The sequence below is a fragment of the Mastigoproctus giganteus genome, chromosome 14 (assembly GCF_048544385.1).
Source record: "Mastigoproctus giganteus isolate SK-2022 chromosome 14, ASM4854438v1, whole genome shotgun sequence".
Lineage (NCBI taxonomy): Eukaryota > Metazoa > Arthropoda > Arachnida > Uropygi > Thelyphonidae > Mastigoproctus > Mastigoproctus giganteus.
In genome coordinates this window covers 36,818,733-36,841,647 of record NC_143588.1, presented here as the reverse complement: position 1 = coordinate 36,841,647, position 22,915 = coordinate 36,818,733, and the positions used below count along the sequence as shown (strand labels likewise).

The 22,915-nt window shown below is 36.4% G+C and overlaps 1 protein-coding gene across 3 annotated transcripts in view; it reads left to right on the top strand.

Annotated features, from left to right (window-relative positions):
* Nucleotides 1–22,306, top strand: part of LOC150075068 (protein disulfide-isomerase A5) — a 755,693-nt gene extending 733,387 nt beyond the window's left edge. For all 3 annotated transcript variants that reach the window (XM_090388976.1, XM_090388975.1, XM_090388974.1), the window contains one exon: nt 22,216–22,306. The gene's annotated coding sequence lies outside the window, so the exon portion shown is untranslated. The remainder of the gene's footprint in view (nt 1–22,215) is intronic.
* The last annotated feature ends 609 nt before the right edge of the window (nt 22,307–22,915 follow it).

Below are 22,915 nucleotides of genomic sequence, written 5' to 3'. Positions count from 1 at the left end.
GAGAGCGCGCGCACACACACACACACACACACAAAGACTTCCATCTTGGCTGTGTCCTCATCCATTTCCAGATAATTCCATAAGCATCAAACAAGTAACACATTGTATGGATCCCATCCATTTTTGTGGATGGGATCTATCCAATTATATTAAGGGACAGCAAAGGAAGTAAGCAATCCCTTAGCCATAATTATAAGAGCATCTTTGGATTCAGGGAAGTTTCTCACGTACTTGAGATATGTGAGTATCTCCAATTAACGAATGGGTTCAAAAGGTGACATCAGTAATTACAGACCTGTTAGTTTAACTTCTATTCTGTAAAAAAAAATAATGGATATCTAGGTAAAGAAGTAATGCATGATCATCTAGTCAAGACTGCAGTTGTACTTCAGACACAGCATGGGTTTGTTAAGATATCTTGTCTGACCAATTTGGATATTAAGATGTCATCAATAAGGTACTGGATGTAAAAAGAATAATGTTGATATTTGGATTTCAGGACAGCTTTTGATTCTGAAAGGCTGCTATACAAATTGGAGCATGGTGGCATTAATTTATTTGAAGTGGAGTTCCCCCAGGGTTTGGTGCTGGGCCCATTTTTTTTTTTTTTTTTTCTATACTTATTAATAACATTGAAGATATATCATGATTAATGATAGTAATCAGGGTAAGCTATTGAAAGAAGATCTTAAAAAATTATGCAGATGGGCTGAGAAATGGCAGTTGAAGCTTAACATGGATAAATATTAGGTACTGCATATGGGGTAGTGGTAATCCCAGATTAATGTACCAACTGTTCAGTATTACACTCAGGGTAGTGGAAAATGAAAAAGGCCTGGTGTAATTGGCTACTCAGATATGAAATTCTTTCCTGCAATGCAGACAGGCTGCCAGGTTAGCTCATGTGGTTTTGTCAATGATATTCAGGAAATTTACTAGCAAGAATAAGGAGATGATTATCTCATTGTACAAGCTGATTGTTAGGCTGCATGTTGAGTGCTGCATACAGGTTTGAGGCCTCGTTTTCCCCTTTCATTTTCCGTTTTAACAATCTTTTAACTAGATTGTTAAAAGGAACAAAAGGTGGTCTTACCAAGTAAGGCTTCAGTTCTACAAATTCCAAACTAGACACCTGTGAGGTGATCTGCTTGAGGTGTTCAAATCTTTGAATGGATTGTGCTGATGGCATTCTTCCTCCTGCTCAGACTACATGCGTGAGGGAGCATGAAATAGATGGTTGCAGGATAGAAATGTAGAGGTTTGGCTTCAGTCAGCAAAGGTTGTTTTTTCAGGATTAACTGTAGAGTCCATCATGAATTTCTCTGAGCAGTGAAGTCAAGTTGCTACAACTACAGCTCCTATTTTTCCAGCATGGAAGAGAAGGCCATTATCCCCTTGTATAAGGCAGTAGTTAGGCCATGTCTGGAGTATTGCATGCATGTTTGGAAATGATATGGAGAAGTTCAGCAGGACTAGTTGGGTATACAAAAGGATATTCTTTTCAAGAAAACTGGGATTCTGTAAATTTCGTTCTGTAGAAATTAGGCATTTGTGTGGTGGATTATCTGAGGTGTATAAGGCTGTCAAATTGATAAGTAAACTAAATGCAATGGCTTCTTTACTCTGTCTTATATGGTAAATGCAGTGGGTTATAAATTAAAGTTTTAAAAGGAGTGAAGATGGATAGTGTGAATAAAAATACTGAGAGGCTGGGCATGTTATTTCAGGAATGGGGAAAATTGGGTTTTTTTTTTTTTTTTTTTTTTCATGCTGCTGCTTTATATGTATTGGTTCTTTCCATCATGTTGACAATACTAATACTATATTCTAACTTCCAGTTTGAGAAAACTTATTCTACACAAACAACTTAGCTTCTCTAATATCCACCACTGGTTTCCTAAATGCTGCCCCCTCAGGTAATTCTCCCGTGGGCTGAAGAAAACTCAGTTATTAACTTCAGTTCTAAAACTCAGTCCAGTCTTATTTCTTATAAACAAGTTAGGTAGCGTATGTGGGGAATTACATTTCAGGCTTTTTTTTTTTTTTTTTTAAATAAATAAATTATTTTTTTTCTTTTTCTGTGATTACTAAGAGAACAGTTATAAGAAAACTCTATACTTTTACATAAGCTAAACTTAGCCATTCAGTTTCCAACTATATAATATTTATTACTTATCTCTTCTCTCTCCTCTCTCTCTCTCTCTCTCTCTCTCTCTCTCTCTCTCTCTCTCTCTCTCTCTCTCTATATATATATATATATGTGTGTGCCCACCAAATACGGAGGATGCGGAAAGGTCAGGGCATGACCACCGCATATCCCCGGAGCAATATGGCCTTAGTTGCTAATGCTCCTAAAAAAAAAAAAAAAAAAAACCCATACACACACACACACACACACACACACACACACACACACACACACACACACACACACACACACACACACACACACACACACAAATATATATAGTTATAAGAAATAGAAGAATATGCTATTGTTTGTGTAGAAATGAGAAAAGAAAAAGAGGAAAAATTTTGCAGATTAGGGTCACTGCAAAGCAAAAGACCCCATCACTTAATGAATATGTAAAGAGAAAAGTTGTAAAAGAAGATTGCGTGGAAAGTGTATCTGTTACACGTAATAAATTTGCACACACACACACACACACACAAAAAAAAAAATTTTGTCATACAATGCACAATCTGTGTCATTATCAAGAATCAAACACTGAAATAGTGAGAAAAGGTGGCATCATATAGGCCTCAATTTCTAACATCACAAACATTATGCAAGCAAAGTAGTAATTGGCCCCGGGTGCCGAGCATTTTTCAAGGTAAGCGACATTACTACTACTTAGCGTGCTCTTGATAAAGGCGCCTCCGTAGCCAGGTGGGAAGGAGCAGCAGTGCGTAGCACACGCTTCTTGATTAGACCGGGGTTCGAGCCCGTCACCACCAAATACGGAGGATGCGGAAAGGTCAGGAATGACCACCGCATATTCACGGAGCAATATGGCCTTAGTTGCTAATGCTCCTAAAAACCAAATAACAAACAAACAAACAAACAAGCTCTTGATAAGTGAATAACGTTATTTTTAAGTTCCATACTTGAAAACTACAAGTCAGAATGCAGAAAGGAAATCCACCTTTCTTTTCCTTTTTCATATATTTTTAGTACCAGTAACCAACTAACACTAACCTCTTGGCCTCCTAGTGGCACTGTTCCTGCCTCCCCGTGGTGAGGCCGGAAATCTTGGTGGAAAAGTCCTCCAGCCAAAAGGAGCAAACGTTGCAAGCACAGACCATGTTTCTGCTACTCAAATTAGCTGAAAACTAGATCAAATGGATTCGTGTAGAGCTAAGAGTCAAAGAACAGAGGATCTCCCTCTAGTTGCACCACTGTTTCTAATTATTCATTCTAAGAATGAACAAATGATCGGACATTTGTCACCTTTCAGAATTCAAAAAACTCTTGAAAGAATAGCTAGTTCCCCTAAAACAGTCAGAAAACTAAAATCAGGGGATCTGCTAGTAGAGATGACAAACCAAAAACAAGCTGAGCATCTAAGAGAGATTCCCATAACAGTTACTCCCTATACCACCCTGAATACCTCGAGAGAAGTAATTACTGAATAGGACCTCCTCAACATTCCCGAAGATGAAATCAAAGAATAGCTGAAAGATCAAAGGGTTATTCAAGTCAAAAGAATAACAATAAAAAGAGACAGAGAAATTATCCCAACGAGGAATATAATTCTGACCTTCAACACTCCAAAACCATCAAAAACTGTAAAAGCTGGATATCTAAACTGCCCACTGAGACCATACATTCCAAATCCTGTCTGACGTTTTAAGTGTCAGAAGTACAGACACTCTCGAGCAGTATGCAGAAGTTTCGCTATCTGTGCAAAATGCGGGTCATGAGAACATACCAACAAGACTGTACAGCACAAAATTCAAGATGCCCCAACTGCAGAGGAGAGCATAATGCCTACTCAAAATAATGTGAAGAGTAGAAGAGAGAAAAGAGAATACAGAAATATAAAGTGGAAAACAATGTAACATATCAAGAAGCTAAAAGAACAATACAGCCACAACAAACAAATAGACCATCTTATGCACAAGTAACACAAACTTATAAAACAATAGAAATACAGACAGAAGTAACGATCCTACCAAAAAAAGTCCATTTCAGATTGGACATGCTCACTGCTCATTGAACCAAAACAAAAAGCAGAACAGGCAATAAACATGCCCATTACGACACCACCAACTAGAGAAACCAACAAACCCACAAAATAAGATAGAACCACTGAAGTAAATGGGAATAAAATGGATAACATGGAAGTAGAAGAAAAGAATCAGATGGAAGAAACAATACTAGAAATTTTTGCAGAGGAAGAAGAGATGCATACCGGAAAGCCATACCTCAAGAAAACAAGCTGAAAATATTAACAAAACCAAATAATGAACACATTTTTACATCGGAACTGTAGAGGATTCCGCAGCAATTTTGAAGATATCCACGATCTCCTATCGCATTACAATCCAATTAGTCTATGCAAGAAACATATCTTAAACCTCAGAATAAAATAACACTAAAACATTATGGTATATACAGAAAGGACAGGATTACCAACAGTATACCACATGGAGGAGCAGCAATCTTAGTAAACTCCAGCATACCTACCCAACAGGTTCCCTTGCAGACTAATCTAGAGGTCATAGCAGTACGGATTGCAGTAAACTATCATATAACAATCGCCTCCATGTATCTGCCACCAAACCAAGATATAAGTTATACAGATCTAGAAGACCTGGTAGTCCATCTACCACCTCCTTTATTTAATATGGGAAATATGAATGGCCACCATCCTCTATGGGGAAATGAAAACAGATAAAAGAAGTCAAATTCTAGAGAAACTACTTGATAACCTCAACCTAATACTTTTGAATGATGGGGCACCCATATATACAGGGTGTTTCAGTTAAACGTTTCAGAACTTCTAAGAGGGGTAGGGTACATCCTGAAAACTCGAAATCATATAGCAATGTGGTCGGAAATGCTTTCCTGAAGCGGTGTTGTACACAGAAGCACCATAAAGAAAAGAGACCGTAAGTGAGAAATCGTTTTAATAATACATGAAAAGAAGCAAAAGGTACATGGATTAAAGTAAGTGTTCGAAGTTTCTTCCACGGGCTACAATGCACGCCTCACATCTCCAACGCATGGACATCTGAACATTCTGGATGTACTCCAGGCAGCATGTCCAGACACAGCAACCGGAGGATTATGCACCTCGTATTACTTTCGCACAGTGGTACCTTGGAAAATGTGCTACAAATCCCCTTTTTTCCTGCTGAAGTGTTGTTTTCCGATGAGGCATCCTTCACAAGGGAAGGAATTTTCAACACGCATAACAATCATATCTCGGCGGTCGAGAACCCGCATGCAATACAACGTCGTGCAGCACAGATTCCATTTTCGGTCAATGTATGGGCCGGTATTATGGGAGATCACCTCATCGGACCTTACCTGTTACCGTGTTGTCTAACCGGACCTATCTACTTGATCTTTCTGCAGCAAGTATTGCCACAACTTTTGAGAGATGAACAGATTTCTGCATCGACGCAACACACAATGTGGTTCCAACACGATGGAGCCCCTGCCCATTATAGCGGAGATGTTCGTAACTACCTGGATGTCACATTTGGTCAACAGTGGATCGGACGTGGTGGTCCCGTGCGTTGGCCTGCTCGGTCACCCGACCTATCATGTCTTGATTTTTATTTCTGGGGTCATATGAAATCGCTAGTTTATGACACCCCTGTTGACAGTGCTGAGGAGCTGGTTGCAAGAATCGCAGTAGCTGCCGAAGAAATTCGAAATTCGCCTGGAGTATTCCAGAATGTTCGAATGTCCATGCGTCGGAGATGTGAGGCGTGCATTGTAGCCCGTGGAAGAAACTTCAAACACTTACTTTAATCCATGTACCTTTTGCTTCTTTTCATGTATTATTAAAACGATTTCTCACTTACGGTCTCTTTTCTTTATGGTGCTTCTGTGTACAACACCGCTTCAGGAAAGCATTTCCGACCCCACATTGCTATATGATTTCGAGTTGTCAGGATGTACCCTACACCTCTTAGAAGTTCTGAAACGTTTAACTGAAACACCCTGTATATGTCTAATCACAGGAACTGGCACAGCTATAGACCTTTCTATATGCTCTCCATCAATATACCCTCTACTGGTGTGGGCAGTTGATAATGATCCCCTGGGTAGTGATCATTATCCAATAAAGATTACTTTAAATGAGCCTACCCCTTGTCAACCAGAAAGAGCTCCAAAGTCGAGATTAAATATGGCAAACTGGGCAAAATACAAACAGCTGGTAATAGCATTAGCATTAGTAGAGGCATTTGATGCAAGAAAGCAAGCTTATGCAGCATCAGCCAAAAAAAATAATAATAAAAATAAATAAATAAAAAATAACCACTTCCACTTCACCCCTCTGTTCGTTCAAAATACCTGTCCAGCTGAGCCTTAAACTTATTTAGGCTATCAACTTCCACGACAAGGGATGGAAGTCTGTTCCACCAACCAACCACCTGCTGGCTAAAGGCAAATTTCCGCACGTCTATCCTACATCTGTCTTTCCTCAATTTGAATTTATGCCCTCTCAGGTGATTATTCTGAGCAAGAGGAAGAATCCCATCAGCATTGAGCATGCTCAAACCATTCAAGGCTTTATACACCTCTATCAGATCACACTGTAATTTGCAAAACTTAAGCCTTTCTTCGTAAGAGCACCCCTTTGTTCCATTCACTAATCTTTTGCCCTTCTCTGTACTCGTTCCAGCAGCTCTACATCCTTCTTGAAATGTGGCCTCCAGACCTGTATACAGTACTCTAGGTGTGGCCTGACCATATTGCCTTATACTCTGCTAGAATTTTTCTAGCAGGAAAATATTAGAACAACAACAAATCCAACAGGTATTGACTGACTCTGCAGTGAAATATGTGACTGACAAACTCCTCCAGGTTAAAAAATTAACAATACCAAAAACTTCATCAAAATGTCCCATACATCCAAAGCCATGGTGGAATGATGCATGTTCCCTAGAAAAATGTGAGAAAATCAAATCATGGAATATTTTCCTAAGACACCTTACCACAACCAACTTGATACTTTTTCAAAAAGGCAAGGGCGAATGTCAGACGCATTACTAAAATTAGTAAGAAAAAATCTTGGATCCGTTTTGCATCTACGATTACTAGGAAAACAGACAGTCGAAAGTTTGGGACAAAATAAATAAAATGAACAACAAATATCAAAGAATTTCTCCTCCTTTTATAAAATGGAATGGACAAGATATAGCTAAACCTAAAGACATAGCAAATGCTCTATATAGAACCTTTGAAAAAATATCAGATAGTAACTCCTATGAGGCAACTTTCCAAAAACATAAAGCCCATGCAGAAACATATAAATTGAATTTCTCTAGTAAAAACAAAGAATGCTATAATCAACCTTTCACTCTCAGAGAACTTCAAGGCCATCTCACAGACGAAGCAAAATGCAGCAGGTCCAGATGAAATAGTATATATGATGGTACAAAAATTAGATGAGAAATCATTGATATCATTGCTGCTCTTATGTAACAGAATATACCTGGAAAATTCCTTTCCAATCAATGACGCCACGCAAAAGTCTTAGCCTTTCCAAAACCAGATAAAGATCCCACAAATCCAAATCACTATTGCCCAATAGCCTTAACTAGCTGCCTTGGGAAAATACTTAAAAAAAAATGGTAAATGCCCAACTAATGTAGTTTTAGAAACCCATAACTTACTAAATACAGCTCAATGTGATTTCAGAAAGAACAGGTGCACTCTAGACTTAATGATAAAAGCAGAAAGCATAAGAAATGCCTTCTTAAGAAAAACAGCTTTAGTAATGATATTTTTTGTTATTGAAAAGGCATATGACACAGCATGGCGATATGGAATACTTAGAGACATTTATAACTTTGGAATGAGAGGACATCTACCAATGTATATCCGAAATTTTTTGCAACAATGAACTTTCCAAGTTAAGATATTGACCACACTATCGGAAATCTTTGTGCAGCAAGAGGGAGTACCACAGGGACCATAGATGCAGCACTTTATGTTGATGATTTCATCATTTCTTGTCAATCATAAAACATGCGAACAATAGAGCGTCAATTACAAACAATAATTAATAAAATAACTGCATGGACTCAAAACAATGGCTTTAAAATCTCTAAGCAATAGACAGTAGGAATACACTTTTGTTGGAAAAGAAACTTCACCCAGACCCAGAATTAAAGCTAGAAGAAGAAGTAATCCCAATAACATCCAGCACAAATTTTCTTGGATTAACCCTAGATAAGAAAGTGACCATTTTAGATCACATAAAGCATCTTAGTATAAACTATCTAAAGAAATTAAATATTCTTAGTTATATCTGCAACAAATTGGGGAGCAGACAGGTACACCTTGTTACATCTGTATAGAAGCTTGATAAGATCCAAACTCGATTACGGGGCACCTGTAAACAGGTGCCCCGTAATCGAGTGCATTAAGATGGTTAGACCCTGTGGAGGGCACCTGTGTCCCATAATCGAGTGCATTAAGATGGTTAGACCCTGTACACTATAGTGCACTACGCATACCTTTAGGAGCATTCCATACGTTTCCAGTTCAAAGTCTCTATGCTGAGGCTTATGAACCACCACTTCACCTCAGAAGACAAGAACTCCTATCTTATACAGCTAAAATAATGTTTTCCAAACCATCCTGCGTTCAAAACATTATATACACCAATATGGGAAAATACGTACAGAATACACCCAACAGTTAACAAACTGGCAAACATATGCATCAAGGAACTACTTCCAATTTGGTCTCTTGATTTCAACAAACTAGCTATCATACGAAACGCACCAAGACCCCCCCCCCCTTCCCTGGGAAATATCACTGATCTGTGATACTTACTTTCACTCTTGGGGAAGACATTCCCTACCAGGAAGCAGCTTTCAACAACTACATGCTGCATATCTAGAGAAATATCCACAATACGTGCAAATATATACAGATGGATTGAAAACCAATACAAAAGTAGACGCGGCAGCAGTTTTCTCTGATACTACAATAACCCAAGTTCTCCCAACAGAATGTAGCATCTTCACAGCTGAACTACAAGCAGTAAAGTTAGCAATAGACCAAATATAGCAGCAAAAGCTACTCCACAGTCTGATCTTCACAGATTTCCTCATTATAATGCAAGCAATGCAATGTGACACAAAGAATTTCCATCCAAGACACCCTAAACAAAATCCTTAAAAGAAAACAAGATGTTACCTTTTGTTGGATTCCTGGACATATGGGAGTTAAAGCCCTTTCTTCAACCACCAAAGTACCTTTTACAGACTACAGACATAGTATCAAAGTGAACAGCAAAAAACAGTGGCAAAGAATATGGAGTGAGCAAACTCAAACTTTTTCAAATTAAATCAGTGAAAATCCAGTGAAAGAGATGTCCGAAAAGAAGTAACCCTTGCCAGGTTATGGATAGGGCACACATGCCTAACCCATTCCTATCTACTTAAAGCTGAAGAACTGCCTCAATGCAGTCGGTGCCATGTACAACAAACAGTTAAACATTACTTCTAGATTGTCCAGCCTTTATAAATGAAAGAAAAGTAGCTTTTAGGTCATTAACTAAAATTCAAGATGCTCTAGTTTTGGAAAACATTCTAAGTGAAGAAAATAAGAGAAGTTTCTCACTACCTAAAATCAATAGGCTTATATAATCAGATTTAAAACACAAAAATCACCACAAGTCAATGAATCCATTTGAACTCCACCTCTTCATAAAGTCAGGTATTACTTAGATCTAAAATTTGAAAGAAACCGGACTAGGAAAGCAAAACCAAGAGAGGTGCATTATGGCCACAGAAGCCGATGCGCCAACAACTAATAAACAACAACAACAACAACAGAGTAGTAATTAGATCTTGAATTTAGCAAAAAGGTAGATTAGAGCCAAAAAATTTATAATAGAAAGAGACGAATAAAAAAAAGCGTTTGGTTTACTGTTGATCCAACAGAACATCAAATAAAATAAGCAAAAATAATAAAGAATGTATTGTTTTCAAAGTCAACACATCTAAAAAAAGTAGGAAATTATTAATGCCTAAACTAAGAAAAAGACTAACAACCTCAGGCAGATTAAATAGTAGGAATGAATAAATTCCAGAAGGAAACAGAAATAAGTATGTGTTATTAACGTTTAATATATTTGCTGCCTCATCACATATATATATATACATAGTGGTTGATTTTATTTAATTAAATGGTATTTATCTGTAGGGAATTAGGTATATATGGACCAAGCTACCAAGTTAGCAAATGTAAACTAGCTTTAGCCTGGGAGGCCTATAAACGTTATATTAATGAGATGGTATTAAAAATAATATGATGCTAAATAATGAAAATAACAATAAAAATGATAATAAACAATGTAAATTGTTTATTATCATTTTTATTGTTATTCTGCTTGGCCCATCTGTCTGCTACTTCATCTGGGGCTTTGAGCAGAACGATAGCCAGACTAAAGGAATGTCTCATACCTACCCGTTATATATATATTTTTTTTTTAAATTAAATAAAACATAAGCCAGTAGTAGAGCAAAAATTAACATAAAAATAACGAAATAAACAAACGAACGAAAAAGAAGAATAAAAGTTGGACATAAATAATAGCCCAGAAACCCTATATAATTTCGAACTCCCCCCCCCCCCCCCCCCCCGAGAGGTACCAGTTCCAAAAGACGTGAAATATCACCAAAAAAGGGGGGTTAAAGGAACTACTGAAAGATAACAAAATCAGAATAAATTAAAATAAAATAGACTGACCATTATGCCCCATATCGACAGAGGACAGACGACCATATATATATATATACACACACGTAAAACTGCACTAGAAGTGATGTGCTGGAACACCTCACTGCATTCAGAATGCTCTCAAACACTGTGTCACAACATGTATGAACAGTCATTCTTAAGAGGTCAACCAACAGTGCTGTAAATATGAAGGCACATGAAGTTAACAACTACTCAGTATTGGCCCAACGATTGTATGCTTTGCATTAATGCTTGGCTTTTGTATATAGACTTGGCACTCAGTTTTATTTGTTTTTATGTTGAAATTAGTTTGTGTATGAATAAACTTTATATAACATTTTAAGATTTGTTCTGATTTACAGCTCAGCACAAAAGTAAGTCTTTGCTCTTAGCAATAAATTCCAAACTTTTAATTTTCAACTGTTATGTATAAATTGTCAAAATGCTGGGGATGTTGAAGAGTTGATTTTTTTACATTGAATGGATTTTCTCACATTTAAGTCCATCGATTGCATTAAAACGTGATGCTTTGTTATGCAGCATGTTCCCTTCCCTGTTTCTCTGACAGTTGAAACAACCAGAATTATACCCCCCTGTAGGACTAGTGTCTTCTGATTCAGTGATCCTCCCTCCCTTCTTCCCTCACTCCCCCCCCACAGCCACAGTTACAAGTGTATAGGCTCTAAAGTTCTTAAAATTTCTTTGCTGTAGCAAAGAAGTTTTGAACTACTCAGAAAACTTCATATCTAACTGCACAATTACCCCCCAGGTCCTTTTCATTCTCCACTACTCTGGGATTACTGCTACCCTGCAGTACTTTGCATTTGTCAATATTAAACTTGAGTTGCCACCTTTCGGCCCATCTGCTCAACTTTTCTAGACCCTGTTGCAGTAGCATACTGTCATTAACAACCCTACCAACCTTCGTATTGTCTGCAAACTTGGACATTAAACGTGATATACCTTCATCAATATCATTGCTAAATATACAAAACAACAATGGGCCCAACACTGAACCTTGGGAGACTCCACTAATAACATTAGTCCACAAAGAACAGTGTCCATTGATTACTGCTCTCTGTCTATCACCCACTCAACCATCTCTTTAACCATAGCAGCAACTTGCCATTAGTGCTAAACTGCTCCAATTTGCACAGTATTCTTCCGTGTCCAACAGTATCAAAAGCTTTCCTGAAATCCAAGTACAGGAATCTCCGTAAAACATGATACTTCAACAACACAGTTTCGCTCTAACACAATTGATAAATTGTGGAAATCCTTGCACAACACAGTACTTATATACCACGGTTAGAGAACTGCAGCAAACCTCGCATAACACGGTATTTTTGAGCTTTTGTGCAAGGAAATCCCTGCTATAATGTTAGGTGTAATTTTTCAACATTTCCCTTCTTTTTTGTGAAAATTATTGCAAAAACTCTGTATTTTATTTTGTTGTAAAATCTCCGTGTTAGGTTCTGTGCTATTGAACTTGCGCTTTTTTGAGACCATAAAAAATTGTGACTTCAAAGTGGGCAGTTTATGACTTTTAAGGATTTTGTAAGGTTATTTTGGTTTTTATTTGGTCGTTTGTAAATTTTTCTGGTATGTATTACTCAACTTTGTTCTTAAGAACTGTATTGGAATAATTTCTTTGTTGTGGATTAAATTGCAGTCCTAAATTATACCTAAGGAAAGTAAAAAAGCACTGCTCAAAAGAAACTTTATTTTTCTAGAATCAAAGATACAAATTTTGGATTGTCTTAAAAAAGGGGTAATCATACGTTGCAAAATTAAAAAAGGTATCATACGTTGCAAAAAGTTTAAATTTAAATGAAACAGTCAATTCAGAGGATGTAGCACAGAGGACGAAATATTCTGAAGTTTCAAATTTTACACTAAGAAGCATACAGGAAGGCATAAACTTAGCCTAGCAATTAAAATCTTATTTTTTGAATGCAGAGCCTTCGACTGAAAGGAGCACAAAGTTCAAAAGGCAGCTTCAAAAATGCTTAGCTCCATACCATGAAAAATACAAAGATCTATCAAGCAAATGCAAACAAACCCAAATTACTGATTTTTTAAAGAGAGCAGAAGATACACGAAATCTAGATGCTGCAAATGAAAGATCAGAAGGTGATGATATTCTCAATATAAGTATCACAATTTGTTCAGTTATTACTATTTTTTAATAAAAATTAATTTTCTTATAGTTATAAAAAAAAAGGGTGTATTTTTGTTAGGTTTTTGAACATAATCCCTCTTTTTGTGCTGGTTTTTGGTCCCATATAACATGGTTTTGCACTACATGAGATTTTATAGGAACCTAACTACCATGTTATACGAGCATTACCTGTATATGATATCAAAATTATGTTTTGCATCCTGTTCTCTTGTGACCACATCACAGTATCTAATCAAATTGGTGAGACAAGATTTTGCCTTAACAAACCCATGCTGTGTCTGAACTATAACAGAGAAAGAAGTGGTAGAGAATGAAAGGGACTTGGGGGTGGTTGTGCAGGCAGATATGAAGTTCTCTGAGCAGTGCAGACAGGCTGCAAGAGTAGCTCATGGAGTATTGTCAATGATATACAGGAATTTTTCCAGCAGGGATAAGGAGGTGATTATTCCCTTGTATAAGGCAATGGTCAGGCCACACCTAGAGTACTGTATACAGGTCTGGAGGCCTCATTTCAAGAAGGATGTAGAGCTGCTGAAACGAGTACAGAGAAGGGCAACAAGATTAGTGAATGGAACAAAGGGGTGCTCTTACGAAGAAAGGCTTAAGTTTTGCAAATTACAGTGTCTGGGGACTAGGCACCAGCGAGGTGATCTGATAGAGGTGTATAAAGCCTTGAATGGTTTGAGCATGCTCAATGCTGATGGGATTCTTCCTCTTGCTCAGAATAACCACCTGAGAGGGCATAAGTTCAAATTAAGGAAAGACAGATGTAGGATAGATGTACGGAAATTTGCCTTTAGCCAGCGGGTGGTTGGTTGGTGGAACAGACTGCCATCCCTTGTGGTGGAGGTTGATAGCCTAAATAAGTTCAAGGCTCAGCTGGACAGGTATTTCGAACGAACAGAGGGGTGAAGTGGAAGTGGGTTTTTTTTTTTTTTTTTTTGGCTGATGCTGCATAAGCTTGCTTTCTTGCATCAAATGCCTCTACTAATGCTAATAACTGAAGTATTCTCTAGATCAGGGGTGGGCAACTTTTTTCATCAGAGGGCCGAATGAAATTTTCGTATCATGATGCGGGCTGAATGAAATTTTCGCATCATGATGCGGGCCAGAATAGATTGAACGATTTAATAAAAAAAATCAGAACCTAAAAAATGTTATATTACTTGAATTACCAAATTATTAATGTATTTTTAAAAAAATATCTGAATGTCCAATTATCATTGAAAATGCGGCATTCGGCATCAATTTTTCTTTTTTTTTTAATTGGCTCATTTTATGAGCTATAAATTATATTAAATTAAAAATTGTAATAATTAGAAAAGGCATAAAACATAAAATATCTCGCACCAATATTATTTTTTTCAATAAGAAGTCAAACCCAAAGGAACTTCGTTCGATTGATGCTACAATAATAATTAGGAAATAACTCTTTTGACGCTACGTAGAGTCACTTGGTGGTAGTAGTAGTAGTGGCATGTGATGCAAGAAAGCAAATGTATGAGCTTATGCAGAATCAGCCAAAAAAAAAAAAAAATCACACCATTCCCTCCAAATGCCTGTCCAGTTCCTACTTAAATTTATTCAACCTATCAACTTCCACAACGATAGATAGAAGTTTGTTCCAGAAATTAACCACCCGCTGGCTAAAGGCAAATTTCCACGCATCTATTCTACATCTGTCTTTTCTTAATTTGAATTTATGCCCCCTTAGGCTCGTAATCTGAACAAGTGGAAGGATCCCATCAGAATTCAGCGTGCTCAACCCATTCAAGGCCTTATATACCTTAATCAGATCACCGTGCAGGAGTCTCCAGCCACTGCAATTTGCAGAACTTAAGCCTCTCTTGGTAAGAGGATCCCTTCATTCCCCTCACCAATCTTGTTGCCCTTCTCTGTACACGCTCAAGTAAATCTATATCCTTCCTAAAATGAGGCCTCCAGACCTGTACGCAGTACTCAAGGCGTGGCCTGACCATTGCCTTATACAGAGGGATAATCACCTCCTTTTCTCTGCTAGCAAAATTCCTATATATCATTGACAAAACCCCATGACCTGCCCTGGCAGCCTGTCTACATTGCTCACAGAACTTCATATCTGACTGCACAATTACTCCCAGGTCTTTTTCATTTTCTACCACCTTAAGTGTAGTACCACACAGTTGGTACGTTTCTCTGGGGTTACTTCTACCCATATGGTTACTGTTGTACTGGCCGCGATTCCCGATTGAACCGAATTAAGCCGAACGTTTACGGCGAGTGTAGTCAGGTATGGATTTTCTATATTTATGCATTTACCGAGGGGGCCGGATTCAACATCGTCGCGGGCCGGATGTGGCCCACAGGCCGGCTGTTGCCCACCCCTGCTCTAGATAATCCTGTAATGCTTCTTTAACCAGTGACTCCATTATTTCCCCCCCAGAACAGAAGTTAAACTAACTGGATCTGTAATTACTCATGTCACCCTTCGATCCCCCTTTGTGAATTGGCGATACTTTTGCACATCTCCAGTCTGAAGGGACCTGACCTCTGTTCACGGATGTTCTCATAATTAGGACTAAGGGTTTGCTTACTTCCTTTGCCACCTCCTTCCATCCCAAGTGCCTTTCTTATGTTTAACTTCAACAATTTCTCCTCCACTTTGCTGTCAGTTATTACAATATCATGTAGCTCCCTGTTAGAGCTTAATAAGCTTCTGTCCTCCACTTTATATAATTCCTCATGTGTGAATGTAGATGCAGAATACTCATTCAGTTTGTCAGCTATCTGAGCAGAATCATCAACAGTCAAACCATCTTTATCAAGTGGACCAATATTATTTATCCCCTTCTAGAGTTTACATAAGTAAAGAAGTCTTTTCTGTATTTCTTTGCATCCTTTGCAAAAGATTTCTTGTAATCGGCCTTCGCTTGCTTAACCTCCTTTGTGACTTGATTACAGACTAGCTTATATCTACCATAACCTTCTGTGTTTCCTGATAATTTATATGCTGCATCCTATACATTTTTCTTCTCTGCTACGAGCCTCGTTAGTTCATCTGACATCCATTTGGGTCTAAACCTTGAACAGTATTTTATAGTTGGCATGAAAAGCCTAGTAGCTTCCAAGATTACTTCCTTGAATGCTTCCCATTTAGAATTTGCTGTTGGTAACATCATCAGTTGATCCCACTGCTTAGAATTTAAAAACTGTCTGAGACTACTGTAGTCACCTTTACAAAAGCAAAAACCCTTTCCCTTGATGGTAGTTACATCTTTAAGTAAATCCCACATCAGTTCACTTTGATCACTGCCACATAGTGGTTCCTTTATCTGCAGATTCTTAATGCATGAAGAATCACTACTGATAATCAGATCCAGAGTATTACTCCCTCTGGTTGCCTCTCGAACATGCTGCTGCTGTAGAAAACAGTCATCCAATAAATCCACAAAAGTCATGCTAGTATGCAAGCGACCAACCCATAAGTTAGTCTTTATCTGGGAAGTTAAAATCCTCCATTATAAGACAATCTGATTTACTGGCCTACTCTATTTCTCTGTACAGCTGTTCGTTGTACTCATCAGAGTCATTTGGCCTATAACACACTCCCACTCTCAATTTTCCTTTCCGAGTGCTTATGCCACACCAAACTGACTCAACATCGCACTGTCCGCCCATGTCAACTGGATGCACTTCCTTAGATTTTGTGTTTCCTAACTAACAGCATATCCCCTCCTTCCTTTTTATTCTGTCTGTCCTTTGTGTACACATCGTACTCCCCAAATTCCAATTCTGCATTCCTTATATCTTTGACACATCTCTGATATACCAACAATATTTGTGACTTTGATGTCTTGACTAGCATTGGTATACATGCAAGTAAACATGCGCCTGTTCTTACTCTTAGTCGCTAACACAGCCCATGTATTTATGTGTTCCATGATGACTCCCAGCAGTCCTTGAAATTTTGAGCACCTCACTTTCCAGGCTGCTGCTCATTCCAGTAGAAGCAGTTCAATTATCACTTTTGCCTCATGCTTGCAGCTACTGTTAATCCATTTGTCTGTGAATCCCTCCAAGCTACCAGTTCACCGACTGACCTAATATATATTAAAACTACAACTATCCTGTAGTAGGATAGTCATAGAAAACTACAGGATTGAGTCAGTCCGGATTGGAGAAGGCAGTTATATTTTTGGGCTTTTTTCTCACTATGACTGAATTAGTCAGCCGCTGGCGACAAGTTGCTTCATAGAAATATCTGGTTTTTGTGTCAAATTGGAAGAAAAAGTTGGGTAGTTTTTAAAAGTTGATTTTTAAATCCCAAGTGGATTAAAAATCAGTTGCCGCATATTTGTGTAAGGAAGCAGTGAATGTGTTAAACAAATATAAAAATAGTCAATTTTCAGAAATCTTCTGCACATTGCAGTTCTCATGATTGTTTTGTCTCAAAAATAAAGTTTTAAGTTTGGCAGAAAAGCAGAATCATGAAAATGTGATTTCATGATTTCATATCTGTTTGTGCTACAAAGAGAAAGAATATTTGCCTTACTTATATTCTGATGTTCAAGAGGTTCTTTAACAGTGGTTCTTGGTAGCTGGATGTCAAAACCTACCAGCCAGTGAATGGACCAATTCTACAAGAAAAATATTGTGATGTTAGTTTGTTTAGCCTTAAACATAACTTTGAACCAAGACCTGCTTGCCAGTTGCTGTAATTCAAAGATTCATTTAACATATACTGTGAAGCTATGATTGGCAAATCAGATGGAGTGATGTAGCTGCTGCTAATGACAATATTGGATTCTCTGATCACCTAAGTAGCCAAAGTTTAATAAAATAGTCTTGTTTTTTTAGTATTATATCAGACTGTTTTATCAAAAATGAACCTTCCAAGGCTAGTAGGTTTGAGTGAAGGATAAAACAAGAAGACAGTGCATTATGGTTTTCTTTTTTTTCCTTTAAGTGGATGGCATGACGGAAAGAAACCACTGATCTTGGGCAGATTTGCAGAATCTTTCATTTAAAAGGAATAGATTTGACTATATTTCCTATTTTGTATCCCTATGACAGGCAGACCTGGATGATGCAACATGTATTCAGTGAATAGTTAGTTGAATTTGATCATTAAATGGTTGCAGAATTAAGAAAAATTTTGCCAATGCTCAACTGCTGAGAACTGCAGAGAGAGAGAACACAGTAAACTGTGTTCTCTCTCTCTCTGTTAACTGCAAAAATGGCAAATTTGTTGCAAAGTATTACCTTGTCTACAGTCACTAGACAAGGTAATATTGCAAATTTCAAATGTTCTTACAAAAGTTGGATAATATGCGGGGAAACTTTTTGATGTTGTGCTGAGGGAACAGTGCACATTGATTGCCAATATTTTCTCATGATGAATTCAGGTAGCCACCCCACATTTCATTTTTGTGTGGTCAGTGAGAACCTGCATACAGACAAAGGGGGCATGCATGAAATGGTCAAGACATGACCTCTTTAAGTTACAGCCACCTTTGATAGTTTTGTGTGGATTTAGAAATGGGAGTACTGAATAGTTCTGTGAAAATGGCAGCAAAACTAAAAAAAACAGTTCTTACAAAACAACAGCAGTGCAGTCTTTGCATATACCATTAAGCTTACCATGTGTACGGTGTGTTTAATAGTATCTGCAATATACAGGGGGGGGGTCCCCGGTATCCAAGGATTTGAAATTAAAGAATTAAAGCTTTTTCCTTGAGAAAATTGACCAAGCTTTTTTTTTTTTTTTTTTGCGAGAATGATCTTTTTATCGTGCAACAAATGATAAGCGCAAAGTTAAAGACAACTAAATTCTACGACACAATTTTATCTTAAAAAAATACTACAAAAAAAAAAAAAAAAAAAAAAAAACACTAACAACTCTGGATTCATTCTTTATTCGTACAACTGAAAAATAATGTAACATCAATAGACTTTACTTAACCTTACATTGTGTAATATATTATAATAAAAAATGTCTAATAAAATAATTTTCTCATTTTTCAGTTCCTTCTTCCATTTTTTACTATGTACAAGTACATAGTAAAAAATAGATTTTACACAATAAACAAAGTTATACACAATAAATATTACTGTATAATATCAGTGTAGATGTACCATATCTACTCATCCTTCACAATGAGTTGCCCATGTATTGCACTATCTCAAATAAGAAACACTTCACTTGTGATACCAGGGTACCTGCCCACCCACCAATGAAAAGCCAACTAGCTTTGAAATAGTGCTGTCTGAGTACCCACTGAGAATAAGTAACAATAGTCTTTGCTATTAGTGAAGCATTACTTATTCGAGGTAGTGTAATACTTGGGTGAAGGATAAGCACAATATGAAATAGATGAAATTATGCTTTTCACACTGCTATCATAATTTTTCTTTAAGAGTTGTCTGTGTGTGTGTATCTACACTGATATTAGTATATAGATAATAGACTCTTAAAATATTATACCTAGTTAATTTAGTTTTATTTAAATAATAAACATTACGAAAATTGGTCCCCATTTTAAAAGGAATTTTCTGGAACCAATTGCTCTTGAATAATGATTATCCCCTGTAGTTCAACACTTTCACTGCCACCTAAATGTGAGAGAACTCATTCAATGTGTTGTAATTTTTGGAATGTTGAAAAATCAACATTCACCTCCAGCATTCTGAAAATTTATACATGATGGTTGAAAATTAAAAGTTTGGAATTCATTTCTAAAAGCAAATGCTGAGCTGTAAAGCAGAACAAATCTTAAAAATTTATAAAAAGTTTATTCATGTACATAAATAACTAACATTAACACAAACAAAAAAAAAAAACAAAAAAACTGTGCCCCAAGTCTATAAACAAATGGCAAGCATTTCTGCAAAACATTCATTCATTGTGTTAATATTGAGTAGTTGAATTTACCTAGTTGCTAGTCAAAATTTTGAAATGAGAAGGAACCAACAGAATGCAATCAGGATCATCACTTATCTATGCTTTGTTGCCAGTTTCTTTCTCTGTGATTAGCATATTATTTATCTTGGTTAACCATGTTCCTGTTTATTCTTTTATACTTAGGACCACTGATCAAAATTTTGAAATGAGAAGAAACTAGAAACAAAGTCAAGAAACTTGGGCACAATGAAGTTGCTAAGGCAGTTACTACTTTACTGACAAAATTTTTTTAGTAAAGCAATTTTATAATTCCATTAAAAGTGAAAAGGTTTCGTGACCACTAGAACACCTTCAGTTGCCCTGAAATCATTGCAAAAAAAATAATAAAAAAACAATCCAAAGCAGAAAACATTTCATTCATAATGCAGACACTGTCATGGTCTCCTAGTGGGTAATATGCATTTTCCATTGCTATCATATAAATGAAATTAGCATTTCATTTAAATAATGAAAATTGCTATGGTCGGTCAGTAATGAATTTTTGTATATTGTGTTAATCCAATCCACTAAAAAAAAGTGTTATAACTTGATGTTTTTAATATAGCAGCAGGTATATGGATTTAGAAATGTTTTTGGTAAAATTTTACTATCATATATGTGGTGGCCAGAATAATTTCTCTTGCATTCATATGACCATAGCCTTTACTTACAGCATTATGGCATTCAAAAGTCCATTACCAACTGAACATAGAATGCTCAAGTTATACAGTAATGGAAGCTTCTTCACTGTTGTATGATCGAGGCCATTCATATAATAACTGTTCATATAATTCCTAACTTTCAAATCAGTTTCCAGGACTTAAGTTCAATATTATTTAAGCCCTAACTTAAATATAACCATATCAAGAGAACTAGTTTACTATCTAATAGCACTACTCAGAGAACCAATTTTTAAATTAACTGTTTTGCATAAACCAGAAATCCAATTTTTGTCACAGATTTGCAACTACTGATTAACCCCTTCCCAGAACATTTTTTCCCTGAAATTGTGCCATAACGGATTGACTTTTTTATTTTACAGATTAAAAGTATGTATCATGTGAATACTCATTGTATAGTTTTTGTGTTTTTTATAAATTTTTTAGTAGAAAATACATGGGAGTAATTAACCCATTTGGGCTATCCCGAGTTATCTTGTTTGCAAAAAGTTTGCAAATTATACAGATTTTTTTAATAAATTAGCACTTGAGTAAAAGAAAGGAACAGAAAAACACTCTTCACTACTCATTATATAAATAAATTTAAAAAATCAAGTGGATTGCACAAGCAGTAACCTCCCACCACAAGCAATAATCGTGAACTACGACATTCTGACACGACTGCTGCAAGTGGATAGGCGAGGTAAGTGATGCTTACGGGTGGCAGTTCAAGAGGGCCCCGTAATATTTTTCGATATAGTTTTCTAATTGGTTAACACTTATCAGTATTCAGCATTTAGGACAGCAAATTTTATTTGCTTACTGGCGACACATAGGAACACGCGCTACAGTTCTGACTTTGCTGTACAATAAGTACAATGAAAGCCAACCATCTGCTGCCATATGTAAGAAGGTACCGAGAAATCTCTGGGATTTATCTTCTTCTAATACAAAATTAGCCAGATAAATGCCCGAGAAAATGTTTCAGTCCTAAATTTGGAGGTATTATTGTTTGGTTTGGGTATTATTGTATCCCAAGATATTTCAGGATACAATAAAAACTTTTAAAATGACTTTTCCAAATAACTTTTAAAACTAAAAACGAGATATCTCAGGATAATCCATGAAGGGGTTAAATTATTCAGAACATGACAAGAACTATTAACAATTACAAAAAAGTTGCAGAAGCTTTGGTGTGTGTGTACACCGTGAAGGAGAGACTGTCTGGTGTTTTTAAATTTCCAATTTTCTGAAATTTGTAAATTCTAAATTTAGGAAAATTGGATTTTTCAAAAAAAAAGTTCAAATTCAGAAAAACTGAGGGGGAGAGAGAGAGAGGGTATGTGTGTACAATATCAAGAAGCCTGTCTGGTGTTTTAGAATTTGGAAAATTGTTCAGTGTTTTGGATGTTGTTTCTGTATTGTTAGTTTTGTAATCAAAATAACATATCAAAAAAGTAAATATTGCCTATATATTGATTCTGAACACTTAGAAATCTTATAATTTTTATTCTAGCTTACATTAAGCAACTTCATAATTGGAAGGCCAGAAGACGTGATATCATGTAAGAAGCACAACACAATGGAAGAAACTAGTAGTATTGAGAGTTAAATTTTTAAAAATAATAAATTTAAAAAAAAACTACATATATATATAATGTGTGAATTTCAAATTTATTCTCATTTTGTGTGAAAATATAATAACAGGATTTTCAGGTTGGTTTCTAGTTATAGGCCTGGTGGAACATCATTCTTAAGAATTTAGTACAGACCTGCACTAACATGGACTTAGGTTTCTCTGGAGCCTTCATCCATCTTGTAATGAGTTGTTTTAATATTGAATTACCTTCATATAAGCTGAAATTGAATTACCTTCATATAAGCTGAAATTGAATTACCTTCATATAAGCTGAAATTGAATTATCACAATATTAAGTTAAATCATTGAGATGTATGGGAAATTGAGTTAACGAGAAAATAATTCTGTTACATCAGTTTTCCAGTTGGCATAGATCAGAGGTATGAAAAGGATATTTTCTTACTATTGCTAATTTCTAGATTAATTATTATACTTTAATTCATGAAGTTACCATAACCAATTTTCTGAACCATTTAAAATATTTTCTTTTAAATATGGATCTAAAATATTTAGATCCACTTTGTTGAAGATAAGGTTAAAAAAAAGGGGGGGGGGGGGTTTCTGTGATCAAAACGTT